This window comes from Symphalangus syndactylus, chromosome 6 (genome assembly GCF_028878055.3).
Source record: "Symphalangus syndactylus isolate Jambi chromosome 6, NHGRI_mSymSyn1-v2.1_pri, whole genome shotgun sequence".
Taxonomy (NCBI): Eukaryota; Metazoa; Chordata; class Mammalia; order Primates; family Hylobatidae; genus Symphalangus; species Symphalangus syndactylus.
Genome location: NC_072428.2, coordinates 85,542,641 through 85,565,376, shown reverse-complemented (window position 1 = coordinate 85,565,376; position 22,736 = coordinate 85,542,641). Strand labels below are relative to the sequence as shown.

General features: G+C 34.8%; 1 protein-coding gene across 4 annotated transcripts in view; it reads right to left on the bottom strand.

Moving 5' to 3' along the window:
- The window catches only part of SEMA3A (semaphorin 3A), a 530,580-nt gene that overhangs the window by 408,055 nt on the left and 99,789 nt on the right, over nucleotides 1-22,736 (bottom strand). For 3 of the 4 annotated variants that reach the window (XM_063642072.1, XM_055283377.2, XM_063642071.1), the window contains one exon: nucleotides 3,969-4,046. The gene's annotated coding sequence lies outside the window, so the exon portion shown is untranslated. Of the gene's footprint in view, nucleotides 1-3,968; nucleotides 4,047-4,140; nucleotides 4,362-22,736 lie in introns of those variants that run through there. The other variant, XM_055283378.2, reaches the window with a different exon arrangement.

The window sequence follows — 22,736 nt, the reverse complement described above, 5'->3', positions numbered from 1 at the left end:
CCCTTAGTCAAATCTACAATTCTGTTTATTTAAAAGAACCTTGAAGAAATCTTAGGTTTATAAAATACTGGACTTTCTGATGAACACATTCAGTAAATACATAATAATTGTATAAATATTCTATGCTAATTACTAAATATAGAAACATCACAAAAGTAGAAGTAATGCTTTCAAGGATGTTGTGATTTGAGTACATAAGTGAGCACAATGTGTTATAGGTGCTACAGAAATTAAATTTATAACATAAAATATTTAAGCTTATTTATAGATAACCCATGGTATTTCTAAAAATAGGTTATAAGCTTCAAAAATTCGATTTGTCTTTACAACTTTAAAAACAGTCTGCAGATTCATTCACCATAATGCTAGTAAATCTTGCTTAACAAAACAGTGAGCTTCTGAAAAGAACTCAGTTTTTTTTATGAAATTTAATCCTTTATCTTGTATGCAATCCAACAGAAAGTGACCCGCATGTCACAACCACTTATGGATATAAATCATTGTCATCTTCGATGAGTTGTAATTAAATACATGTTATTTATCTTTGTAATGAGGTTTACAAGGATAAAGATAATTTTAAAAGCAAGGTAGTTACTTTATGCATCACTAAAAAATTACATCAGTAGGTCAGAATTTTGGTTTGGCTTTATAGTTTTATGTTATTGCTTTAATGTACTGTATAATGTATTTATACAGTACAGATATAGTATATACATATAAAGATACTGGCCACATAATGACCAAAGTAAGATAAATTTAAAGTAAAAGATGAACAAAAATAAGCATCTTATCTAAATGACTAATAGTTTCTAACAATTATTATTATAATTTACATATAAAATGCATGTTAATTCTATATAAGTAATATATACAATTTATCTCACCTTGATTATTATATAGCAAGTGTGTATGTATACAGATATACATATACACACATATACAATATATAGACATACATATACACTATATATATCTAGCATAAATACATATGCAAAAACACATATATAGGCTATATAATAACAAGTGTAAGATAAAGTTATACATAACTTGTATACATTTGTGTATGCACAAGTCACTGGATTTTATATCAATCATGAATCTTCAGTATAGATTTTCCATCAAATATATATCCAGCCCAAAAACTGCAGATATCACTAGAGCACAATGTTAATTCATCTCATTGGGAATTAGCATATTGATGTTTTCACTGGAAACAATAAACTCATGTTGCCAAAACTGAATCCCAGTGGAAATCAAAAATATAGAGATAGACAGATAAAATACAGAAACCTATATCTGGAGTCCAGGCAAAACTTCAAACCAACTTATAGCCAGACATTTTATGAATTTGGGATGTCTGGAATCTTTCTTATAAATATGTATTTTAATATCCTGTGTTCTGTATGGACTTATCCCTAATACACCAAAGGGCATTATTATCTTTCTTTGGAACCAAGCAGAAGAATCATTTTTAGTCATTCCAAAGTTAATAATGAGCTGTTGAAAGTGACTTTTGGAATTCAACATACTTTTCTTTTCCATCAGTTTTGTAACTTCAAGTGACAAGAACAAAGGCGATAATGTTTATCATTATTTCATAAATAGAAACTGAAATGTAGCTTCTTTAAGAGAGTTGCCATGAAGTGGCAGACTTGGTACAAAAGAAGAATCTAGTCTTCAGATGTTTATATTGAATAGTCTTTTTAAGAAATACATTCAACACCCAAATTTCTGCAGACCAGAAAAGACAACATATTCTTAATCTAGTTAATTGTAAATGTTAATTCATTTATTCAAAATAGATTAGTTGAGCATCTAGTATATTTCAGGTGAAAATCTAGGTATTGTTTATAAAATGGTGAACAAAACAAAGACTCACAGGTATGCCATTTTAGAAAGAGGTGACAGGTATTAAATATATTATATATGTAATAAAAATAACATCTAATTGTATTAGTAATTGGTAAATTAATATTTTTATATGAATGAAAATTAGTAATATAAATATTACTAATTTTTTTCAGATAATGGTGAGATAATTATCAACTGAGATGATTCAGAGATGCAGCTAGGTAGAGGCTGGACCTATTATTTAAAGGATGTATAAGCTTTTGTCAAGATGGAAAGTCATACCAAATAGGAAAGGAAGCTGTAAAAACAAAGGTAAGGATGTAGACTGCTTTTGGAATTATGGATTGAATGAATAGGTTAATCTGATTGAAGCACAAAATTTTAATGGGCATAAGTAGAAAAAAACCTTAAAGAGATACAATGGGACCAGATTCTTGAGAACTCGGAACAGCAATCTTAGGAACTAGTAACTTATTCTGCAGACAAAGGAAGCAATTTCTGGCTTTGAGTATAGGCATAAACTGATAAAAGAAGTTGTGTTTAAGAATTTATAGGGATTTAATGTGATAATATATGTGAGTCACAATCCATAAAATTTGTTTCCACACTGCACCACGCATGTTTCATAGCTCCAGAGCCTCATTAGAGAATGAGCAATGTGTGTACACATAGGCCAATACCTTATATTTTAGCATAAGTTTCCTTCCAGATTTGTATAGTTTAGCAGACACCTCTTAAGATAAAATATAAGATATCTATGGAAATCATGAATAATTTATAATTTTGTGTAAAAGATTTGATAGGCCTCAAATGCAATTAAAAAGAAAAGGTTAGAAACATCTTGGTTGCTCTGTTGAATTCCCACTTTAACCATGTGCCAATTCTAGTTTTTCTTATTGTCTCAAAGCCATGCCAATTTATAAATATTTACCTTTTCAAGGCATTACATTTAATACACATTATTTTGTTTAGACCTCAAATATACCTTTATAACGTATATTTGTATTCTCATTTTATAGGGAAGGAAATAAAATTCATAGGGATGAAGTTGTAAGATGTAAATTTTCTTTAGGGACAAAAATAAGGAGACATACAATGGTAATTACATAAACCACAAGTTAATATAGCATGTTCTAAGGCAGAAGAAAATATCCTCAGTTTCCCCAAGTTTTTCCATACTAACAACAGCTACAGATGAAACTACTAATTCATTTATTTGAAATAGATTAGTTGAGTATCTAGTATACCATACAGAACATATAACCATATAGAACATGAGAATGGATGATGGAGGGAGACGAAGGAGGTAAATAGGTAGGTATATAGATAGGTAATATGTATATCTACCCTATCTAACATATATACATAGATGTACATACATCTAGGTTAGAAGCACTGGGTCACATCAGTAGTTATTGACAGAAACTCCTTCCAGTAATATTAGGTTGGTGCAAATAGTTTTACGGTGTTTTTTTATTATCTTGTTCCTTCAGAAACTTTTTACAGAATCAAATATGCCTTTCTGTACCAGCATGTTGATGTTTACTAGTGAACAACATATAACATGGCTCAGAGATTTTAATTTATGTCATATAGTATGGGGAAAGTAGACAGTTGAGGCATTTAAAACAATAAAATTAGAACAGTAATCATAATAACATCTAGAATTAGCAATTATCTTTAGTTTCTACCCAGATGCAGAATACTTGAGTTTTTTAAAAAGCAGTTTTCTAACACAAAATTTTGAATTTTTACGTAAATTTGGAAGAGCATTTAGGTCTTAATTGTTCAGACTATAGCATCAACTCATAATTAAGATATAAGAAAATAAAATATTAAATCATGGAACATAATTATATCCATCTCATTACTTATATCAAGACAAGCCCTATATCTCATAGAAGTTGAGAAACAATATTATATATATTTGAATTTGAAAAAATCAATAAACACCTGATTGGATTTTTCACTTTGCTTTTAGGTTGTTATTTTGAAGATGTTGGCTTTAAGAATATAAAGATGTTAATCTCCTTAAAACTTTTTCGGTTCCACTTAAAGTCAAACACCAAGCAAAGAGTCATATGCCTTTTAAAGATGAAGGGTTTCCTCGCACTTACCTGCTAAAGGGCCTCTTCTTGATGAATAATTCCCTTTGTTATGTTAGACTGTCCCATGGATCGTTTTTTTTAAATATTCTGGAAAGCAAAGCAAACAAATAATTTATAAAGTTTGAACTTTGATGCAAATTTGAACCTTCTTAGTAAACTGGTTTAATAAACAAAAAAGTACACTTCTGTCCTATTGCCAGCAGACTCTTCCATGACACCTTGGAAACATTACTGATCCCGTCTCTCAGGCATCGTTAACCTCTTTGTTCTCTCATCACTAGGCACTCAGAGCACTATTATCTCCCTCACTTCTTCCCAAATTGGATTCTCAGAGATTATTTCCACTATTTGTGTGTGTAAATTTGGCTCATGTCTTCTCACCCTCTGTTTAGCTGCCTTATCTTTTTAGACAAAATCTGTTCACCCTCTTAACTGCTTTGGACATTTCCGGCTATCTTCTTTCACACTCTGGGGCTGTGACTCCCTCCTTTAATTTCCGGTTAACTCACTGTGAGTGAGTGATAGTCAACTTAGCATCTGGTTACAGAGCAATCAAGCTATTTTTCTTACAATTATTCTCAAATGCTTTTAAACTTAAAGGCTTAGTGTTTTGGCACAAGTTGAATAGGAATTCTGGATTCTACAGTTTTCATGCTTATGTGACACAGCAGCCACAGATTTGGAGGCCGTGTCAAGAGGTTGAGTGGGTGGATACAATGGTGACTAGTTTAATGAGTCACTCCTTGAGAGTTTTAGTGCTGAAAACTGCATTCAGAGAAATACACAAGTGGTTCTCAAAGGACGTAGGCAAAATCATTTCATAGGTACAAATCACCTGACCAGAAATTAAAACATCTGCAGCATGCCCTCCTGTCTCAGGAAATCAAAAAACTTCACAGTACCCCATGACCAAATAATTAAAAATATAGGTTAGTTTTTAAGTTTAGAACCAGAATATCTTTTCAAGTAAAAACTCAGTTGCTTTGGTGCTAGCCTGTATTACTGGCACCACTTCTCACTTCCGTCTTACCTCCATGCTTTTTGCCACATGAGTTTGCCATTCTTCCCTCAAAGGGGAACAGCCTATTTCCCCACTCTTTGGCTATGAGTTTCATCATGAGACTTGCTTTTGCAAATAGAATGATGTAAAAGTGACAACATGCCAGCTCCAAAAGCTGAGTCCTCAAGATATGTTGTATGTTTCCATTTGCTCTCTTGTCCTTTTGCCATCACAATAAAATGTACATACCTGGGCTAACCCACTGGTTTCAAAAGAATAATGAAAAATATATGGAATGGAGAAGCCCTTGCTAAGTTGCCCCAGCAAGCCCAGACTAAGTAAGTGTCCCCAGTCAACCTGTAGAAACTAGAGTGAGCTCACACATCTGATAACTCCAGTGGACCAAGCTGATGGTTTCTTTAAGGCCACCAAATTTCCTGTAGTTTTTTATTCCATAATAGCTCTTCAATAGATGTTGAATAGAATCATTTTTGAAATAAGCACAGAAATCAGTTACCTACAAGCTTGCCCAAATTCCTACTTCATCAGAGTTACATGGACATATTTTCAACTAGGCATCTCTTAGGAAATGTCCGCAATCATTATTAACAAAAAGCAAATAGGGTCAGTAACTTTTTACTATGGACTAAAATAACAGATATTTTCTGAAATAATATGAGATCAGCCTGACTTACCCCAAAGTAAATTTATATTTTTTATCACACAGTAATTTATGAATAAAAGTAATTTATAAAATCATGCCTTTGAAATGTTGGCAAAGCTCTAAATTTGTTCCTGAATTTCCAAATGCAGATAGTACATCACGGTGGTTAAGAAAAGAATTGCAATAATACAACAAAGGATATAAGTCCAAATGTGCTATATATATATATATATTTGTCCTTGGAAAATAACTAAGATTTTCTGAGCTTCAGATTTTTATTGCAGAGGAAGTTAATAATAATAACATTCAATTTTCATATAATGCATACATAGTACTTTGTCTAGTGTCTGGAAAATAAAAGTGAGCACTAACATTTTCCAAGAAAGTTTAAGTTACATTCGTTAACATTAGTATTTGCTATTTTGTATTATATATTTTTAACAAGTAGTTGTTGAAAATATGGCATGAGATGAGTTTGGCTTTAGGTGACAAGAAGATTAGCAAGGAAGTCCTCAAGTTTGAAGAAAGGGCCCAGCTAAAAGAGTCATTGAAAAAGCATGGTCAAGAAGGCCTGGTCATGAGATCACGGGAGAGGAATGGATCTCAGGCAGCATCTCATGGGCAGAAGTCCAGAGGAGAAAACAATGTAAATAGAGAATGAAACTCATGCAAACTTTAAGACACTGCATGTCAGTGAGAACAAAAGTTGGTAATTGATTTGTGAAAGCCAGTATGTATCAAAAATGTGAATGTGTGTATCCTTTACCCAACAATTCCATTCAAAGAATTCTTTAAAATAATAGCAATAAATATGTGTGCAAAGATATTTATACCCAAATATGTTCACTGATGCACTGTTGATAATAGTGGAAGTAGAAAACTTGCATGTCCATCGAAAAACATATTTAAGTCAATTATTGAATATGAACACTGTACCCATTAAGATACATATATGAAACACATATATTTCATACACTTACATTTTATGAATTGATGTGTGTGTGTGTATGTGCATACACAAGTACAATGAAATGTTTAAAAGGACGATGACCATCTAGTTTAAAACTGTCTCTGGTTTACAGGTGTTGTGCTTATATTATCATCTTTATAGTGATCTGTATTTATAGTTAAGCTAAAATAATAATCTAAAATTGTTCTGATCACAAAAATATAACAGTAAACCATTTAAGGTATTTCTAAAAGTATTCTTTTAAGAGAGAAGAGTTAGATGTAAAAATGGAAAAGCAAGCTTCTAATAATATAATCGGCCTAGTGGATTAATAACTTTGTATGGTTGATGCTAGGTATATTTGGTAGAAGTAATTGTTTTTAAAGTATATGATTGCCAGTATATAGGGAATCAGAGGCTTAACTGTGCTTGTGAGATATATGTAACTGGATCGGCCACTCTGCCATAGCCTCTGCATGTGACAGAACCCTGTGCACTATGACTCATTATCTGCAATCCTAGGGAGGAGACATGTATGTTTGAAGCATAAATTGATACTTTAAAGAGACTGTTTCAGGGAATAAGTAATATTTTATTTTATTTTTTATTTTTTTGAGACTGAGTCTCACTCTGTCACTCAGGCTAGAGTACAGTGGCACCATCTAGGCTCACAGCAACCTCCGCCTCCTTGGTTCACGCTATTCTCCTGCCTTAGCCTCCTGAGTAGCTGGGATTACAGGCATCCGCCAACACACCCAGCTAATTTTTGTATTTTTAGTAGAGATGAGGTTTCACCATGTTGGCCAGGCTGGTCTCGAACTCCTGACCTCAGGTGATCCACCCACCTCGGCCTCCCAAAGTGCTGGACTTACAGACATGAGCCTTAGCGCCTGGCTGGAAAAAGTAATATTATTGAGGGCATTGAGTGCACCAAGTACCAAGCTCCATTCATTGTACATGTATGCCACCTTATTTGTCTTTCTAATAACCTTATGTGATGACCGCTGTCATTCACTAAAATCTTCTTCAGTACCAGGGTTGAACAGAGTGCTTTGGGGAATTATTTCATTTGATCCATACCCCAATCCAATGTGGTAGGTATTCTTTCTTTTATTAAAACTTATTCTTATTTTTATTTGACACATAATAATTATACTTATTTATGGGGTACTGTATGATATTTTAATGCAAGGATACCATGTGTGATAATCAAATTAGGTTAATTAGTATATTAATCACCTCAAACATTTATCATTTCTTAGTGTTGGGAATATTGAAAATTCTATCTTCTAGCTATTTGAAAATACACCAAAAAAAGTTAACTGTAGTCACTATAGTGTTGTTAACTACTGAACACTAGAAATTATTTCTTATATGTAGTTTCAGTTTTGTACCTGTTAACCTGTCTCTTCCTATCCCCAATCTGCTCTACACTTCCCAGCCTCTAGGAAATACTACTCTACCCTCTGCTTTTATGAGATCAACTTTTTCGCTCCCACAGATGAGATAAAACATGTAGTATTTACTTTTCTGTGCCTGACTTATTTCACTTAACATAATGACCTCCAGTTCCATCCATGTCCTTACATGAATGATAGTATTTCATTCTTTTTATGGCTGAATAATACTCCACTGGGTATATATTAACAGACCAGTTTTTTATTCATTCATCCACTGATGGACACTTGGGCTGATTCCATATCTAGGCTATTGTGAATAGTGTGGTAATAAACAGGGATGCAGATATCTTTTTGACATACTGATTTCCTTTGGATATACACCCAGCAGTGGGATTGCTGGATCATAAGGTAATTCTATTTTTAGTTTTGTTGAGGAACTTCCACACTGTTTTTTATGGTTGTGCTAATTTACATTCCATCAACAGTGTACAAGAAGTGTCCACATCTTCAACGGCATTTGTTACTCTTTCTCTTTTTGATATATACATTTTAACAGGTTTAAGATGACTTCTCATTCTGGTTTTGATTTGCATTTCTCTGATGATTAGCAATGTTAAGCGTTTGTTTATATATTTTTATGATGTTTGTTTGTCTTCTTTTGAGAAATGTCATTTCAGATTATTTGCATATTTTAAATCAGATTTATATTTATTTATTTATGTTGTTCTTGAGTTGTTTGACTTTTTTGTATATTATGGCTGATAATCCCTTATCAGATGAATAGTTTGGAAATACTTTCTTTTATTCTTTAGGCTGTTGCTTAACTTTATTGTTTCCTTTGCTATGCAGAAGCTTTTCAGTTTGATATAATCTTATTTGTCTATTTCTGCTTTGGTTGCTTGTATTTTTGAGATCTCCATAAAATCTTTGTGCAGATCAGTATTCTGAAGCATTTCCCCTATGTTTTCTTCTAATAGTTTCATAGTTTCAGATCTTATATTTAAGTCTTTAATTCATTTAAAGCTGATCTTGGAATATGGTCAGAGAAAGGGGTCTAGTTTCATCTTTCTGCTTGTGGATATCTATTTTTCCTAGCACAACTTATTAAGGACACTGTCCTTTCCTCAATTAATGCTCTTAGTGCCTTTGTTGATAATAGCTCTTCAACACACATTGGATAGAATAATTTCTCCAATAAGCACAGAAATCAGTTACTTACAAGCTTGCTAATGTTGATAATCAGTTGGCTGTAAATATATGGTTTTATTTCTGGGTTCTCTATTCCGTTCCATTGGTCTATGTGTCTGTTTTTATGCCAGCACTATGCTGTTTGGGTTACTATAGCTTTGTAGTAAATTTTGAAGTCAGGTAGTGTGGTGCCTCCAGCTTTGTTCTTTTTGCTCAGGATTGCTTTGGTTATGTCAATGTCTTTTGTGATATTCTTAGTTTGTAAATAAAGAATAAGGGACCCTGTTTGAAACTAAGTAACTTGCCTGAAGTTGTACAATATTAAGTGGCTGGAATTTGAATCTTTACAGTTTGATAGATAACAAGCTTAGATTTTTATTCACTGATCTCTGCTACCCATCATCAGAGAAATAATTTTTTATGTGGAGGTGTCCCAGGGAGAGGTGTCCATCATTGGTTCAAAGTGGAAAACCAGTTGAACTTCAGCTGTGACTCAACAGATGGTCTAATTTATTCTGGAGGACCTCCATGATATTGGTTCAAAGTGGAAAACCAGTTGAACTTCAGCTGTGACTCAACAGATGGTCTAATTTATTCTGGAGGACCTCCATGTTATTGGTGGTGAATCTTTCAGCTACTGCTGATCAAAAGCTATTTACCTGAATATAACCATGTCTCCAATAATGCGTGGTGCTATCCTAAGGGGTATAATTTATACTTGTCCCCTCGGGTTCATCTGATCACCTATCCCAAAGCCCTTCCCCATTGGCCAGAAGAGGGTTCCTCTCTTTAAAAACTTTCCAGTGATGGTCATTTCAATCTCACACAGTGGTGAGAACAGATTATCTTAGGCAATAATGAATAAAATCTCATTTTCCAATATTTCTGGGTAAATGAAGTTATCTATAATGTAATTCTATGATCAATATAATTTTATTAATATTCAAAAGAAATCTAAAATTTCTTCAGTTTATAAATAAGCCAAAGAATATATATACAGTGGCACTATTTACAATAGCAAAGACTTGGAACCAACCCAAATGCCCATCAATGATAGCCTGGATAATGAAAATGTGGCAATATACACCATGGAATATTATGCAGTCATAAAAAAGAATGAGTTAATGTCCTTTGCAGGGACATGGGCGAAGCTGGAAACCATCATTCTCTGAAAACTAACACAGGAACAGAAAACCAAACACCACATGTTCTTGCTCATAAGTGGGAGTTGAACAAGGAGAACACATGGACACAGGGAGGGAACATCACACACAGGGGCCTTTCAGGGTGTTGGGGGCAAGGGGACAGATAGCATTAGGAGAAATACCTAATGTGGATGATGGGCTGATGGGTGCAGCAAACCACCATGGCACATGTATATCCATATAACAAACCTGCACGTTCTGCACATGTATCCCAGAACTTAAAATATAATTTAAAAAAAAGAATATATATATACAGTGAATTTAGACATGAGCATACTTTTTATATAACTTAGACTATACTCATTTAAAAACTCAAAATGTAAACTGGAAGATTTATGTGGATCTACATTTATTATTTGCTTTTTTCTGATCCATAGAAAAATTAAGATCCATGACTATATATATATATTTATATATATATATATATATATATATATATTTTTTTTTTTTTTTTTTTTTGAGATGGAGTCTTGCTCTGTTGCCCAGGCTGGAGTGCAGTGGCACGATCTTGGCTCACTGTAAGCTCCGCCTCCCAGGTTCATGCCATTCTCCTGCCTCAGCCTCCTGAGTAGCTGGGACTACAGGCACCCGCCACCATGCCTGGCTAATTTTTTGTATTTCTAGTAGAGATGGGGTTTCACCATGTTAGCCAGGATAGTCTCGATCTCCTGACCTCGTGATCCACCTGCCTCGGCCTCCAAAGTGCTGGGATTACAGGCATGAGCCACCGCGCCCAGCCATGAAAATAGTTTTAATTATCTATTCTAAGTTTTAATGAAATGGGGGAAGCCTTAAGTTTTTTCACAACTTTATAAGTTAGTTTGTAATTCATGGAGTTAATTTATAGCTCTATGGTTAATATCTCCAAAGCTTATCTAACACAAGTGAGCACATATATACAAGATGAAGTATATGTTTATGAGGAAAAAGTCTTGACATCAAGGATAAACATTCCTCGGACTGAATTGTCCCCATTGACCAAATTCAAGAATAAAATTCCAAAGAATTGAGGAAACTACCCATGAGAGACTCTGTTCAACAGGCACATTATTGAATTCATCTACAAAACATATGAACATAATTCTATTTATAAGAACAAAGCTTCAATTTCAGGAAGTGATCAGGTTTAGAAAAATATCCCCGAAATCACCCACTTATTTCATAACTAGAATGAAATGAGAAGACTGAAGCTGGGAAAAAAAAAAGAAAAGAAAAACAACAAAACTGGCCGGGTGTGGTGGCTCACGCCTGTAATCTCAGCACTTTGGGAGGCCGAGGCGGGCGGACCACGAGGTCAGGAGATCGAGACCATCCTGGCTAACGCGGTGAAACCCCGTCTCTACTAAAAAAATACAAAAAATTAGCCAGGCGTGGTGGTGGGCGCCTGTAGTCCCAGCTACTCGGGAGGCTGAGGCAGGAAAATGGCGTGAACCCGGGAGGCGGACCTGGCAGTGAGCTGAGATAGTGCCACTGCACTCCGGCCTGGGCAAAACAGCGAGATTTTGTCTCAAAAAAAAAAAAGAAAAGAAAAAAAGAAAAACAACAAAACTAAAGCTCCATATTCATCAAAATTAATATGGTAAACCCATGTCATTTTTGTAACCAATAAACTTCAAAGTACTGGTGGCTTTTTCCTTCATATGTTACTGCTTACAGCATTTTTCAATTAGGGACAATTTGCTACAAGCAAGGCAAAAACACTGGCAGTATGACTCACACACAATGGCTAAAGATATAATTAGATTTGTTTGGCATCTAATTTGGGGCTATTTTAATTCGAATATTAAAAACGTAAATGAAAGTTATGTTTTGGAGTGAGATTGAGTTTAACATATTGGACTTTGGAAATCTTATTTCTATGAACTACATGGCAATATGAGAAATTCCGTGGCAGGTTTTGTGTGCATTCAAAAAGAGTTCAGCATATGTTCCCAAATAAATGAGACTTATTTTCTGCAATATATTTTAATTATTTACATCATAACAAAGTATCATAAAAATGGCCCAGTAAATGAAAATAAAGAGCTATTTTCCTGGATTGAAGAAAAGAGATTTGAATGATTAATGCTGTTGCTTTAAATGCTTTTAGATCAATAAAAATGTACATTATCCCAGGTGTACTGGAAAACTCCAAGGAAGGATAAACATGAATAATTCCTATGATACGTTCACAATCTAGTTTGATAGCATAATTGAAATGAACAAAATCTTCATGCACAACAATTCAGTAGAACTATCATACAAGTTCTTTTGTGTGATATGGGTTACAGGAAAACTCTGAGTACTATTCAGAGGAGGTGATGGTTTTCTCAAATGGAATTTACGAGCACATCTTGGGTAGGTAGTGGAAGGGTGAGGACACTTTGATGTAGATTATGAATAAATTCAAGAAAAGGGAATGGATTTAGCATAGATATTAGGTTTCTATTGATGTTACGAAAAATTAACAGAAAGTTAAAAAGTTAGCGGCTGAAAGCAACATAAATTTATTACATTACAGTTCTATAGGTCAGAAGTCTGCAACTTTAAACTAAAATCAAGGAGTCAGCAGGGCTGAGTTCCTCACTGGAGATCCTAGTGGAGAATCCATTTCACTTTTATTTCCAGTTTCCAAAGGCCTCTCTCTGGTCCATGCACAAAAACCCTTAACTTTCAGAGTCAGCAACAGGGAGTTGAATCTTTCAAATGCAGTCATCTCCCTTTGACCACTGCTGGGAAAGATTCTCTGCTTAAGGAACTCATGTGATTAGACAGGATTTACCTGGATAATGTAGCATAATCTCTCCATCTCAAAGGACTTTACCTTAATCAAACCAGCAAAACTCCTTTTGCCATGTAAGGCAACGTATTTACAGCTTCTGAGATTAGAACATGGACATCTCTGGGAACCATTATTATTGCCTACCAAGTCCTACATATAGGATGGAATAATTTTCCTTTCTTTCATTCGTAGAGTTTTCTACATTTTTAAATATTGCCCTTTACACTTTATATTAAGCTAAACTCTACTTATTAAAGAGAGGGTGATTCTAATTTGGGTGTGGTGATGGGAGGAATGGTCATGGTGGGGAGAAAAATAAAGACCCTGCTTTTAATTGTTTTCTGATTTGTAGCAAGTCAGTCACGGTGTTAGCCTAAAAAATTTAAGCCCATTTTCATAAGAGTATTCTAACTTGAAACTCCAACCTCATCCATATAATAATACACATTGACCTTGTTGGTCATGGTTTACAGATGGGAAAACAGGTGGACTGCTCTTGTTTTGTCCCCAGTCATCCAAATTACTTCAAGAATGAGGACTAATGTCTTCTGCAAAACAGTCTAACTCAGAATCTCTGGCGTTCAGACATCAAAACATACAGAAACCTAAATGTTTAACAAATTACTAAAGTACTCGATTTCTTCCCATCACCCTCTCTCCTACCCCTTTGGTCACACCTCCACACAAAATTCCACTATTTGATCTATCTGGGCTACATTTGGGCTCATCCTTCTATATGCTGTGGTATGTAAAGCCAATCCTGTCCAATATGGCCTAGTCTTTTTTGTCCAAGCCCAAATCTTGATAGAAGAGACTAAGAACATATTCCTAACATGCAATAGTTTTGTCTTGAACCTCAGTAGCAAATACAGTTTGTTGGATATTTTGAGGTCATTCTATGAAGAATCTTAAATTTGGGGCAGAGAATTTTGCCTTGATGAAGTAATTCATCAAGAATAAGAAAGTTTGAGGACTTCGTTGATATTTTTAAACATTTACTTAAGTATGCATCTAAAAGAACAAGAATTGAATAGTTGAGGATAACAGCCCAGGTGTGAGGTTTGCGCAGTAGTTGAGGCAATCAAGATTATCACAATTTCAAGAAGGACTGGCTTCATTCAGAAAGTTGTAAAAATTTTTAAAGTGGCACTTCTCCTTTCAAAATACATATGCCATTTTTTCTTTTCTTTTTGTGATGGAGTCTTGCTCTGTCGCCCAGGCTAGAGTGCAGTGGCATGATCTCAGTTCACTGCAAACTCTGCCTCCTGGATTCAAACAATTCTCCTGCCTCAGCCTCCCTAGTAGCTGGGATTACAGGTGTCTGCCACCACTGCCAGCTAATTTTTGTATTTTAGTAGACATGGGGTTTCACCATGTTGGCCAAGATGGTCTCAAACTCCTGATCTCAAGCAATCCACCTACCTCGGCCTCCCAAACTGCTGGGGTTACAGGCATGAGCCACTGTGCCAGGCCTCATATGCTATTTTTATGTAAATGATATATTTTAGATACTAGTTTTTTACGTATGTGTCTGTGGGTGCCTACATGAAAAAAAATCAGAGATTGAATTAGTGATAATTTTACCATTTTAGATCCTGTTTGAAATTCAAATCACGATCAGTTTTTAAAGTTGTGTATGAATTGGCCTGGCACAGTGGCTCATGCCTGTAATCCCAGGGCTCTGGGAGGCCAAGGTGGGCAGACCATGAGGTCAGGAGATCGAGGCCCTCCTTGCTAACACTGTGAAACCCTGTCTCTACTAAAAAAAAAAAAAAAAAAAAAAAGTTAGCCAGGTGTGGTGGTGCGTGCTTGTATTTCCAGGTACTCGGGAGGCTGAGACAGGAGAATGGCTTGAACCTGGGTGGCGGAGCTTGTAGTGAGCCGAGATCACACCACTGCACTCCAGCCTGGGTGACAGAGCGAGACTCCATCTCCAAAACAAAACAAAAGTTGTGTATGGATTTCCCATATCATAAAACTAACTTGTATTTGGAAAATGGATTCTATCGCGAGGACAAAAAACCGAACACCGCATGTTCTCACTCATAGGTGGGAATTGAACAATGAGAACTCATGGACACAGGAAGGGGAACATCACACTCTGGGGACTGTTGTGGGGTAGAGGGAGGGGGGAGGGACAGCTTTAGGAGATATACCTAATGCTAAATGACGAGTTAATGGGTGCAGCAAAACAACATGGCACATGGATACATATGTAACAAACCTGCACATTGTGCACATGTACCCTAAAACCTAAAGTACAATAATAAAAAAAAAAAAAAAAGAAAATAGATTCTAGATTACGGTAAATATAAAACTGGATTTTTTTCCTTATAATAGGTATGTGTAAAGGTAACTGGAATCACTTACCGGAATAACTCTCAAACATTTATGTCATTATTCATTTTTAAAAAATTCTATCTAAAGTTTTAGCCTAAGAAGATATGAATAAAAAAGAAACAACAAAGAAACCTTCTTCTACATTGCAAGCTATTAATTTTAGTAATGAAATAAATTTTAATAAATTTAATAATGAACTGGAGAAAACCAAGTTACTTTGTAATACATATTTAAGAAACTGAAAAATAATGAATGATAGAAGTGTACTAAGCCAATGAACTTCTGTACTAAAGAATATTACATAATTTCGATAAGTATAATAGAATATTCCAACTAATAACTAACTTTATCAGATAGAATATTAAAAAATGGAGGTATTGATTATGAAAACAAAGTATAAAAACTGTTATCTTTAAATACAAAGGAACTTCCAAAGTACAGTAAATCTGAAAAAAAATTCCAGTTTACTTGCAACAGGATACTGCAATATTAACTTTTTCTTAAATTCACTTTCAACATTTTACTTCAAAATTACAGCTATAGCAAATTTACACAATTGAAAGTGAGAATTTAATCACTGATACAGATAATTCCAGCCCTTCGCTAACCTAAGAAGTCATCTAATTATAATTTATTCAAAGGAGCTATTACTGTGATCAAATAGAACAGATTGCCATCCAAATTTCTATGGTGTAAAAGGTATTTTAACCAGTTCATAGAACAAGAAAGTGGAAAAATATCCAATAAGTTATTTCTTCTGTATTATTCAATGCATTTGTGGAAGTTTGTTACTACTATGAACAAGATTAAAAGATCTCTACATCTAAACCAGTCATAATGAGAAATTTGGAGAGAAAACTTTCAGAAATTACCTCCTTACTTACCTTACATATTAAGTTCTTTACACTTAAAAAATACACTTGTAAGCATTTAATGTTAGACATGATCATGAATTATTTAAGAGACAGGTATCTCCTTTTTCCTGAGCCTCGCAGAGATTTGGCTAAACACAAGTTCACTGCCTTCCATGTCAGTCAATTCAGAATATTTGGAAACCTCATTAATCATTTGTTGGACGGTACTTCTAGGATACGACTGCCTCAGTTACAAAGAGGGACACATGAAAGTTAACAAGTCCTTTAAATAACTCATTGGTTCCTTGTTCCATTTATTTTTGCGAAGATATTAGAGCAGGGATCACTTTTCTATGACATTGGGAAATTAAAATAATAATCATCTGCAGTTGTCATATTATTTTGATTTTGTTAAATGTGTTACATTTTATTTTAGGTCTATGTATTAGAGCATCCTAAACATAGAAACTAATTCTACTATTGTGGCTTCTGAAGAGTAGGAAAGAGTCAGATTTCTAAAAATTATCATATGTAAGAACAGAAATAAACATATAAATCTGTTAAAAATATTAGTCAAATTTTTCATTCTGACAGAAAGCAGAATTGTCTAACCATAATTTCCATTAAATATGATAACAGAGTATGTTAGTCATGAAAGGTTTTTTTATGTAGTAATCTAAAAAATCTCAGAGACTGAATACAACAAAGGTTTATTTCTCATTCCTACAAGTGCACTGTACACTGTGGATTCCCATGACATCCCCAGGCCAGTATCCTGTGTGCAGTACACAGTGATTCAGGCAGCTTCAATCATGTGACTATGTCGTCTCTTGTCCTAACTTGGCAACAACTTAGAACAAGAGAGATATTGAAGAAATAAAAATGGGCCAAACTTTCCTCCCTTGAAATTTACACTCATGTTCACCATTCTTGAGTACGACTAGTTCTTGGCCCTTCCTAACCTCTGGAGCAAGGAAATGTAGAAGAATAATGTAATATTTAGGTAGTATTATTTGCAGTTGAAAATTGCAGATGAAACAGTCTGCAATTCATCTACAAAGAAACACTCTTAACTACTATCTACATGAGACAATTCAAAGGATTAATCCAGTCCCATCTCCAAGATCACCCACAACATTGGCTGAGATGTGAGAGCTTCTATATCAGGTTCAGATGTCACTACTTTTGATTAAGACATATAAACTAAAAAGTCAAGTGAAGGGAACATCCACAAAACACACACACACACACACACACTCAATTAAAATGGGGGAACAGACACAGAACAGATACCATTAGGAAAGGGGAAGAGTGAGAGGCATGTAGAAGTCACTAGTCCATAGACGTTTTGGTTCTAGCGAGGAGGCATTGTGAGGGGTGCTGAGCTGGTGAGGAGTGCTCCTCCACCTAGCCTAGATTTGTCTTTTGGGAAGCCTTGAGTCCATGGTTGTGTGTGCCTCCTAGCTCCAACTTTAAGGATGCATTTCCTTGCCCATTATACTTGTACCCATCAGAAGTGGGTTTTGGGGAATGTCCTCTACTTGGAGTCCAAGGAGTTTTCCCAGTTAACTTCCTGCTCATGGAAACATTTAAATCTGTAACAATCTTTTGTTAATGTGTGATCCAAACTCATCGTTTCATTGCTAGTACAACTTTCAAACACTCAGTAAGCTTTAATTTAAATCTTCATTATGAACCTGGAACATACCCAGCTCTTTCTATCTTCTCCATCTCTATTCTTTTATTTCATTATTCATTCTCTCAATATAATAGGGTTACTAGAAAGTTGTTTGAATTTCCCAGAAGGGCCACACTCTTAATCTGATCTTTGCTCTGAGTTGTTATACCAAATTATTGAGTACCATGTCCGTAACCTACTTTTTGCTTTGATGCGGTTTAATCAATTGGAAATACATTACCAGACACTTATCTGTAAAGACCTTTTCACTCTTACCATTTTTTAGGCCTATGAAACAACTATTTTTCCAACACTGAAAAGCTCTGCATTGGATTCTTCTCACCTCTTATAATTCTACTTGCAAACTAGCCAAATCTATTCTGAGCCCATTTCTTTCTTATTATATATTGCCAAATACAGTTAATAGCAACTCACAAACATGAACATTCTGCTTTTAAACCAAAGTCAAATATTTGTCAAGTACATGATCTGCTGCTCACATTGTTCTAAGATTTTTTATTGTATGAAATGTGTCTCCATTTTTCCAAAGTCACTAATATCAGTTCTCTCTCTGTTTGCTCACTGTGGGATCACTCAATTGATACCAAATATATTGTGTTTATTAAAATAACATCTCACTTCTGGTACTAATTTCTACAAAAACCAAGATAAGCTGGGTTAGTTAGAAACAAAAAATGCCCATATCTCAGTGCTTAATGCAACAAAGGCATATTTCTGATTCATTCCCAATCTGCTACATATTTGGGCACCTCTTTGGGCACTGTTCTTGCAGCAACTCTGTAATCCATAATCCATGCTGTTTCGGTGTTTTGGATACACAACACAAGGCCTCCTAGTAACCACAGCAGGGAGGGAGAGAGACTGAAACATGGTGCCTGAGATTTCACTATTTTAGGCCTGCAAGGAGGCACATGATGCTTCCTCCCACACTTTATTCTCCAAAATAGCCATATGGTTTAAAATAATTGTAAGGGTATCTAAGAATGTAGGGGAGAAAAATGGAATATTGTTTTATTCTGTGCCACAAGAGAGAACACCCTCCCATATATAATTTTGCCTAAATATTTGTAAAAATAGTACTGTAATGTATTTACCTATTTTAAGATAGTAAATAACACTATCAAATAAAAAACAGGCAGTATATTCCAATACTTAAGAGTGCAGGTTCATTTATAAAGTCAATTATGGGCCTGTAATCCCAGCACTTTGGGAGGCCGAGGTGAGTGGATCACTTGAGGTCAGGAGTTCAACAGCAGCCTGGCCAACATGGCGAAACCCTGTCTCTACTAAAAATATAAAAATTATCCAGGCATGGTGGCATTTGCCTGTAATCCCAGCTACTAGGGAGGCTGAGAAAGGAGAAATTGAACCCTGGAGGCAGAGGTTGCAGTGAGCCTAGATCGCACCACTGCACTCCAGCCTGGGGGACAGAGCAATGCTCCGTCTCAAAAAAAGAAAATAATAATAATAATATTGTCAATTATAGCTTATTAGCTGTGTGATTTGGGGCCCAGAGAGGTTAAACGAGATAATTTGTATAAACTACCAGACATCTATTCTGTATTTGGTGGATATTAACTTTAATTTGGAAATGCACACTATTTGCATTTTCTCTTCTTTTACATAAATACTATTGATCTTTAATCCACAGTTTTCTGCTGTATTAAGAATACATTTTAGTAAAACCTTGCCAGAAAAATCTTCTTTTACCACTGCAATAAATAAATAAATAAATAAATAAAGCCACACTTTTGTTTGAAAACTTCAAATTTAATTGGGTTTCCTAGAATTATTTTAAATGCTCTGAAAATTGAAACACATGGTGTGACATCATTCTAAGAAAACTATTAAATTAGCAGAAAAGGGACGGTGAAGGAGAGGTGAAAAGGTTAGAAGAAGGACAGATTAAATTTAATGGCTCACAATATTTAATTTTGTTTTGGACAAAAACCTAACAGTAATTATGGTTAATTAATAGACACAGATGCCTTCAACATCTTATTTTAATACTTGACAATTCAAGATTTCCTGCTTGATCTCTTTTCATTGGAAACTGGTTAAATAATACAGATACAGATAATTCTGCTCTAATCAGAAAATGGGTTTTGACTTTGAATCTGATCCACAGTCTGGCTCTTTTATAGCCATCCTGACTTCTAAAGAAACAGAGCTCTTTAAAAACAGAAACTGTTAGAATGTAGACATGGTTGACATATTAAAATTCTACATTTGTTTGATCTTACTAAACAATTTGAATTTATATCAACAGAAAGAAAGCTCCCAGCTGCCACAACAGGCATGTTTACAATCATTTTAATGATACCATTAGATGTTGCTCTTCGGGGCTTGCTAGTCCAGGCTGTTATATAAAAACCATGTGAGATAAGTTTACCACCTGTGCACAATGGAAATAACCTATTCAGATGAACCATTCTAAACACAGATATAGGATAGAAGTCAACTCATTTCCTATATTAAAATATTGCCTTCAAAAAAGATGCTTAAGGCAGAGAAATACCTGTCCTCTAAACCTATATAAATACACACACACAATAAACAGACTTTTCCTAATCACAAAACATTTGAACTTCAATGCCTTTGGAAAAGTTTCATAGTTGACAGGTGAGTACTTAGCTCATATAAGAAACATGAGCTTAAGCTTTTGCAAGACATTTACCTGGTTCTTAAGCCATTTTGGATTCTGATACTCTCGGGGAAGTTGGTAGTTAAGTAACCATAACCATAACCTTTTATCTTTCTCTTTAAAGAGGGGTGGAAATTGCTGTATGCTTTTTGAAGACTCAAAGAATTGTAGGTTAATTCCTCCTGAATGCATACCGTTTTAAACCACATGTTCTGTCATTTTTTAGCCTAGGGATTATATGAGTATTCTGTTCATTACACTTAATACCATTATTGAATAAATTCTTTTAAAAATTTTTCTTTTTTTGTTTTGTTTTTTTTTTTGAGACAGAGTCTCTCTCTGTCGCCCGGGCTGGAGCGCAGTGGCGCAATCTCGGCTCACTGCAAGCTCCGCCTCCCGGGTTCACGCCATTCTCCTGCCTCAGCCTCCGAGTAGCTGGGACTACAGGCGCCCACCGCCGCGCCCGGCTAATTTTTTGTATTTTTTAGTAGAGACGGGGTTTCACCGTGGTCTCGATCTCCTGACCTCGTGATCCGCCCGCCTCGGCCTCCCAAAGTGCTGGGATTACAAGCGTGAGCCACCGCGTTTCAATTTTCACTCTCTTGACTTGCACATACTTTCTATATTTCCAGACAACAAGGCTGCTATTACCAGAATTTGTAGTGATATTTTATTCAATTATATATGAATGTGGAATACAAAGGAAAACTGATTATACTTTTTTTAACATGTTTTCTATGTGCCAGAAATTATACTTAGCCCCAGGAACAGAAATATAAATAATAGAAGCATAAATATGTTTCTAGTAGTTTGTAGGTTATTAGAGGAGATATGATATTTAAGGGACCTTCAGTTTCTTAAAACAAGCCCAGCAGCATTTCTCCTGAAATGTTGTATGATTCTAGGAAAAATTCCTGATTTCCTTAGCTGCTCTCAAGAGCTGTGTAGAAACAAAGCTTCATTAGTATGATTCTAAGTGATTATAAACAAAAGTGTGACATTTAATTGGAATACTTGCTTACTGTAATGATCATATGTAGCAATCTAGAGTATCGAAATCAAAAGCTGTCCTTGATTATTACAAAGGAACAAATTACAATAAGCAAATTACAAAAAGGAGACATTTTGAGGGGGAAAATAAGTAAAAGGGCCTTATTTCTATGCCTCAGGTTGTGAAAATTTGAAATACTTGTAGGAGAGTTCTTTGCAAGGAAAGCTTTTTCTGTCAGACACAAAATCAAATGAAGAAAAGCATGGTGGGAATTTTCTGGATTAGATAAAAATGGAGTCAAAGTTTATTTAAGCTTTGACCGTCTAGATATATTGGAGTCATCCCACTCATGAAAAATTGCTAAAGTGAGTCTACTCTTTCTGTGCTTCTCCCCATGTCAATGTGATGTGATCTCTGATTTCTCTATCAACTATTTACAGGAAGGAAGATTATTTTGTGAGTCTGAAGTATGTAATGATGCACCCTGAGAGTGCATTTGGCTTTCCTGTCTATACAGCTTTTATGGTTTCATTTCCCCTTTTTGATTTTCAAGTATGTAATTGCGTAACTGAACAGTATACACCTGGTTTCTGAGTAGTGCAGTCCACGCTGGTAGGGAAACAATTCACAAATTTCTAGTCTTGGTAACATTAATATGTCAAATTTAAAAAACCTGTACAGAGATCCTAAACATACCTGCTAAATACAGATTGGGGATATCCTTCCTATATATAATATAGGATTCATTGTTTTAATTAAGTAATTATAGTTAGAAGCTTTAAAGTAGTCATTGTTGTAGGGAAAGACATTAATTATGTACTTGAATGAAAATGTATTTCACTTATATTCCAGCTGCCATACACCAACAACAATTTTCTTTAAAAAGTTTATAAAATCATACAGGACTAGAATGAAGGAGTGTTTACGTTTTAAACCGAACAGATACAATTGTAATCATCTAAAACTTTTTTTAAACCAAAATTAGACAGAAAGAGACAGATAAGTGATAGCCTGCAAAATATTTAAAATATATTCAAGGACACTCAAAACTTTATGTATTTGGACACTGCCTACGCAAGCTG